The 7500-nt window shown below is 38.4% G+C and overlaps 1 protein-coding gene across 3 annotated transcripts in view; it reads left to right on the forward strand.

Annotated features, from left to right (window-relative positions):
• Positions 1 to 7500, forward strand: part of LOC144974565 (uncharacterized) — a 166690-nt gene that overhangs the window by 57197 nt on the left and 101993 nt on the right. The window lies entirely within an intron of this gene.

Genomic DNA, 7500 nt, shown 5'->3' on the forward strand with positions numbered 1-7500 from the left:
AGAGAAGAGAGAGAGAGAGAGAGAGAGAGAGGAGAGAGAGGGGTAGGGTGAAAGGTAGGGTGAAACTTGAAATACAGAAATGGAATAAACTATTTTTAAAAAAACAATGAAAACAAGAACAGTAACACCAACTTAAAAAAAACAACAAAAAACAAAAACAAAAACAAAACAAAAAAAACCCAAAAAAAAAACAACAACAAAAAAAACAAAAAAAAAACAACAACAAAAAATAAATAAACCAACGATAAAATCGGTAGCAGCGACACCATCACCAGCGTCACCACTACCTACAACAACAACAACGACGACGACGACGACGAAAACAACAACAACAACAACAACAACAAGTTAAGATAGATAATACATTGTTGGTAAGAGATATATTATTATTATTAACATTATGCGCTGTATCCAACAGTCCTACGTACGTACATGATAAAGATTAACGATTAAGTCGTGGTTGGTGGGGGCCGTGATAAGAAGCGCAAACAGGCATACAGACACACAAACAACGCACTCACAAACAGACAGGGAGCAAAGGTACTACTAATGGAAATGGCGGGGGAAACACCAATACACAAACACACAAACACACAAACATCCAACCAAACAGTCCCAATCATAATATCACACAAAGTACAGAAATGTGATAAGATATTTATTACACTTTGAAGTTGTTCTCATTCCAGTGGCGGCTCGAATTATTAAATCGTGAGGGGCAGCGTTCGAAATTTCTTACGTTGTAACAAAGTCAAGCGATATGGAATGCAGGACCTATTAACAATACGCTTCAACAGTCGTAACGTCACTTCCCTCGTAATGACTGACGCATGGTAACTTAGTAACTGGCTCTTCTAAACTATCGGAACAATGGCGGACGCCCTTATGAAATATTTCTCCGACGAGCATAAAAGTGTATCCAGAGGAAAAAAAACCCATTATAAATCTGATCATGTTTTGACTTTACACATTCTGATCACAAGACGACATATGAAAAGTTCTAGCCAGCATGACGAATAAAAAGTACCGATTTTCTTTGTTTAGAATCACGATGGCCGCCGTTGCTGGGCGACGTGACATCAGACTATTGAATCCAATTAAGGAAAATTCAAAGAATTACGAAATTTTGGTTCCAATTTCAGAACCTCATGAGCATTTCGAAGTCATTAAAAATTAAAACGTATTGATACTAAAAGTTGATGCCAGACTATATATAATATTAACGATTTCGAATAATAATTCAATCCTTCTGAGGGGAAATTGTTGGTTTTTAAAGTTAACTACAGCGACTGTAATATTTATTTACCAAAAATTACCAATTTTTATATTTGTTTAATTCGCAGGTTTGTGAATAGAATCCGTAAATTAAGGAAATGCCTCGTCTTGTACTTGTAAAAAAGTAACGCGCAGTTGATTATGATCATCACATTGTAAGATGTCAGATAATGTGATCTCAAACCCCCACCCCACCCCTGTCATCATGGATTTGGGTAAGGCACTTTACACACAATATCTCATTCCTCATCATCACCATCATCACCATCGTTATCATCATCATCATCATCATCATCATCATCATCATCATCACTATCATCATCATCATCATCAACATCATCACTGTCAATAATTATTTCTCGGAAGACAGATAAACATTCCACCAAAAAAAAACATACACAATTTATATTATAAATAATACACCACTCGCTTTCTATCTGACCAACCAGGGCAAGATAACAACCAAAATTCCCTCCAACCCCCCTCCCCCCCGCACCCTCGCCCCTTTAGCTCTCCACCTCCCCCTTCTCCCCTCCCCATAACCCTAAATATACACCCACCCGAACCAGTGTTGACTTTAAGCTTGGCCCAGGCCATGGGCACCCGAGCTCCAATGTAAACTAAACAAAAACCGACCATTTCTGACTAAAGTAAACAACGGGTGTAAACTAGCCGGTCACGGACGGACACATTCGTACAAACATAAACTGCTGCCCGCTACACACGAACATATACACACAAACACACACGTACACACACACACACACACACACACACACACACACACACACACACACACACTATAGTAATGCATGCCGATGTTCAATATAAATTAACAGCCAAGCGGACAGACAGACAGTATGGCAGGCAGGCAGATAGATAGACAGACAGACAAAGAGACATAGTACCTAATACGATGATGTGTTGTGTTTGTGTGTGTGTGTGTGTGTGTGTGTATGTGTTTGTGGGGGGGGGGGGGGGGGGGGGGGGGGGTGGTGTAAAAATGGGGAAAAGGAGAAAAAAAGAAAACCAAAAAAAAAAAAAAAAAAAAAAAACCCACAAACAATACAACAATAAACAACTAAAAATGAATGATATTAAAAAAAAAAAAGAAGAAGAAGAAAAAAGAAAAGGAGGGGTAGGACAATAACTGCAAAAAATGAAAAAGAAAATGATTGTAAAATAGAAAAAAAATACAAAGAAACAGGAGCACAATAGAACAAACATTTACACAACTCTCTCTCTCTCTCTCTCTCTCTCTCTCTCTCTCACACACACACACACACACACACACACACACACACACTCCCTCTCTCTCATTCTATCATAACCCCCTCCATACACCCCCCACACACACACACACCCTTCCTCCCCCCCCCCCCCCACACACACACACCGGGCGCGCACGCGCACAACCAATAATAATAATAATAATAATGATAATAAAGATTCAATCAACATTGGCTATTTTATTTTGTTTGTTTAAAATTTACGGACCCAATAAAATGGTTGCACAATAAATGTAAATAGAGAGTGTGAGAGAACAACTCGGGCAGAGTTATTTGACCTGGCCGCGGGCAGTGTGCTACTCTAATGAGAGTAAGGATCGGAACAAAAACTAAAGGATGAATGATTATGGAAGTTGAGAAATACCGGTATATCACGGTTACTCCAACACTGAAATCGATAAATCAAGGAAAATTATTTATAAGTGGCAGCCTGGCTCAGCGGTACGGAAAACGAAAGGTACCGAGTTCGAACACCTGCCGCTGCGCGGGGTGTTCTTGAGCAAGTCACCTCGCCTTAGCTCAATTTGCGGCGCTGCACTGCGGCTGGCGCCTATTCCAGTCTTCCCTTGGAGTAGACCCTAGAGACATATTTCCCATATGGGATGAATAAAGGGAATTTTATTTTATTTATAATTATTATTTATTGGGGGGGGGGGGGGGGGGGAATTGAGGTGTTTTTGTGTGTGTGTGTTTTCTTTTTCTTTCCTTTAGGTCTGTTATTTTCTCCATTGATCTGTTGGTTCTTTCATTATCTACTTTTACTTTTAAAATTTTGAACTTCCGTTTAAGTGAAGATGTGAATTAATTTGATTATCTCCCTTTGTACAAGAACTCGATCCATTACAAAATGACGAAGGGACACGGTGAGGAAAAATATAATCTGCTTAACTAGATAATACATAGGGGATAATCCTCCTCCTCCTCCTCCTCCTCTACTACTACTACTACTACTACTACTACTACTACTACTACTACTACTACTACTACTACTACGACTACTACTGCTGCTGCTACTACTGCTACTACTACTACTACTACTTGTACTACTACTACTAATACTAACCGCAGCTGTATTATTATTATTATTATTATTATTATTATTATATATATTATTATTATTATTATTATATTATTATTATTATTATTATTATTATTATATTATTATTATTTTTATTATTATTATTATTATTGCTGTCATAAGCCGTATAATTCCTTGGTATCCCCCCCCCCCCCCCCTCTGTTAATCAGCGAAAAAAAATAATTTGGCCTAATTTTAGCATAATCCAATTTTTGCAGTTCCCCGCTTGATTCGACCCAAGTTTTATTCTTCTTATTTCTTATTATTCTTAATTAATTAAAAAAGCACAATGATTTATCACGACAACTATTTTTTGAAACATTGAATAGAAGTGGTGGGTGATGGATGGTAGATTATGGTTGAAGCCATGAGGATGATGATGATGATGGTGATGATGATGATAATGATGATGATGGTGGTGATAATGATGATGGTGGTGGTGGTGATGATGATGATGATATGATGATGTTGATGATGATGATGATGATGGTGGGTGATAATGATGATGGTGGTGGTGATAATGATGATGGTGGTGGTGATGATGATGATGATGATGATGATGATGATGATGATGATGATAATGATGATGATGGTGGTGATAATGATGATGATGATGGTGATGATGATGATAATGATGATGATGGTGGTGATAATGATGATGGTGGTGGTGATGATGATGATGATGATAATGATGATGATGATGATGATGATGATGATGATGATGATGATGATGATGATGACTATGATGATGATGATGACTATGATGATGATGATGATGATGATGATGATGATGATGATGATGAATGATGATGATGATGATGATGATGATGAACAAGTGGCGTTGGCTGTCATGAGAATATAAAAGGTGATGGTTGTAAACAAATGTAGCAAGATGGCCTTGTTTGGTGTTTTGGTACGACAATTCTGACACACAATGACAAAACACCTTTTAGAATTTTGACTCTGGATTTTGTTTTTTTTTTTGCTTGTATTTAAAATACCAGTCGATCACGATGTTATATTATTTAATATAATTTAACTTCGAGCAATTTTTTAAAGTCTCAGATTTTACGGAATTTTCGACGAGTTCCTGACAATTCAATTCATCGATATTTTGAAGTGAAAAATCCCCCCAAAAAACTAGCGTTTTGGAGTGGAAGGTAAGATGGCTGGCTGGTTGGACATTTGATATTTTGATGTATAATACAAAATAATGATGAAGTAAGTACATACGACAAAACACGGTGCGTGATAGGGCGTGTCTTGTTGGTTATTTGGTCAGAGAAATTAATGGGCTCGGTCAGTTTTACAAAAAAAAAAAAAAGGGATAGTGGGGGGGGTTGGGGGGGGGGGGGGGTGTGAAAAGAGGGGATTATTTGTATGGACAGTATGTCACAAGTCAGAAATACATATCAAGTGTGTGACAAAATGAAAACAACAGAAAGACAGCTGTACTGCCGTACTGGACAAAGCACCTTGATTAACTATTTATAATATTAGTCACACTAAAATGGTCTCAAAGTGACATAAAAAATGAAAGAAAAAAAAAAATAAAGAGAGCGATGCCAACCGGATATTGTTTTCTTTCTTTTTCTTTTTGCTTGTTTTCACCAGTGATAATAACCGCAACTATCGAAATACGTGTGTAAAAATAGAAAAAAGAAGAAGACACGATAAACAACGACATCATTGAATCAGAATCAGACGCGACTCAAATAGGACTTTCAAATCACCCCCCACACTCACCCCGTCCCCCCCCTTCCCCCCCCCCCCCCCCCCCCCCCACCTGTTAAAGAAAAAACAACAAAAACAAAAGAGAACAAACAAATGAAAAACTAACAAACAAGCCAGCAGCAATAACAAATTAAAAACAAACAAACAAACAAAACAAGAACAGCAAAAATATCAACCTGTTTCACCACCCCAACCAACCATCATCAAATCAAACCATCGCTGTAATAAATATTCACCTCCTCTTTATCTCTTTGGTCACGACATCAACGGAACGTGAAGAACAACAACAAAACGCCATGCCAACAACCAACCACTGAAATCACGTGACGTAAGCCAGTAACAACAACAATCGGTAAACAAAGGGGAGGGCCTGGCCTGGCCTTCAAACTGGACACAAACAACAAACCAACCGACAGCCAGCCAACCACATTGGCCGCCCACTGCTTCTTGCTGTGTCAACAACAAACGCCGGCCAGTCCGCTATTACGACCAATGTGTGTACCCTACATTATTATCACACCCTGTTGACCAAACACACAGGCCCTCGCAGCAGGGCCACATTAATTATTGTTATTTTTGTGATGAAAGCAATAGCAGCAGCAGCAGCAGCAGCAGCAACAACATTGGAAATAAAAATAGCAGAACCAAGAACAAGTCAACCAACCAACCACACACACAGCAAGAAAGGAACAGGGTCAAATGGTCAATTCATTTTACTGTGACAAATCATATTTCTCTCAATGTGACTGGACACTCTTTACATCAAATATCGACCCACTAAAATGACTGCTGACTGGCTAAAAAGTCTCAAACCCGAGGCTTCGATTGAAAAAGTCTCAGCTCGGAGACTTTTTCGACAAGTTAAGGCCCATTTTATCAACAGATAGTTGTAAAGAAAATGAATACCGATATGAAAAACTGTTCTTTGTCAGAGCAATTATGGAATTCGTTAATATGTTTGTCCACAGCCAAGGTCCCTTCTTACCATGAGCTAATCAGCATTTTACTCAATACACGGAGTCCAGCGTTGTTTATAAGTGCAGCCATTCTTTCGAGATAGGGATGACAAAATATTTATCAAGGGATCGTGGAAAACAATGGAGGTGTGACCAATGTTCACCATCATATGACACACTTACACACACACACACATACACACACACATTACTATAACAAATGGTTGTTATTATGGTACTTCAGTAATAATGTTGTGACAAACATATTACTCAATGGCTAAAATGGATTATTAAGAGAGAGAGAGAGAGAGAGAGAGAGAGAGAGAGAGAGAGAGAGAGAGAGAGAGAGAGAGAGAGAGTTTGTGTGTGTCGCACAAACTTAAATAGTTGAGTGTCCGCTCTGATCAATGGATGGATAGGTGGATAAATGGTTGGAAAGATGGGGAGAAAGATGGATGGATGGATGGATAGATAAAGATAGATAAGATATAAACGATTACATTTAAAATAGCCCACGGCAACGCCATACTCTAAGCGCTTTAAGTTTCTTTTAGAAAAGGGAGAAAAATAAAGCGTGCATTATTCAAATTATCAGAGAGAGAGAGAGAGAGAGAGAGAGAGAGAGAGAGAGAGGAGAGAGAGAGAGAGAGAGAGAGAGAGAGAGAGAGAACAACATCAACACCAGTGACCATAACAACAACAGAATATTAATAATGATAGCGACCAAACACGCTATTTCAGCCACACGACAACAAAAGCGTTTACGTCATAGACTATCGAGTGACCATTACTAAGCACACAAATACCACACACACACACACACACACACACACACACACACGCGCACACGCACGTACACACACGTAGACACAGCTAGACAAAGGTGAGTAGTTCGAATTTCGCTCCGGTAAGACTGCTTTGTAGCTGGTCACCGATGTTTATGCAGCAATCGGAACTCAGTGGGTTGTGTTATGAATGGTTGATAAAGCACGAAATTCAACTTTTCTCAGACAACAAATTAAAATAATACTTTTTGAAAACACATAAATACATAAATAAATAAATAAATAAATACACCAACCCTCCCCCCCCCCTTTTTTTTTTTTTGTTTGTAAAAAGAAAAAAAAAAAAACGAATTCTATCCCTAATCCTAAAATCATAATTTCAA

Source organism: Berghia stephanieae, chromosome 6 (assembly GCF_034508935.2).
Source record: "Berghia stephanieae isolate SIO BIC M18660-M18661 chromosome 6, UCSD_Bste_1.3, whole genome shotgun sequence".
Lineage (NCBI taxonomy): Eukaryota > Metazoa > Mollusca > Gastropoda > Nudibranchia > Aeolidiidae > Berghia > Berghia stephanieae.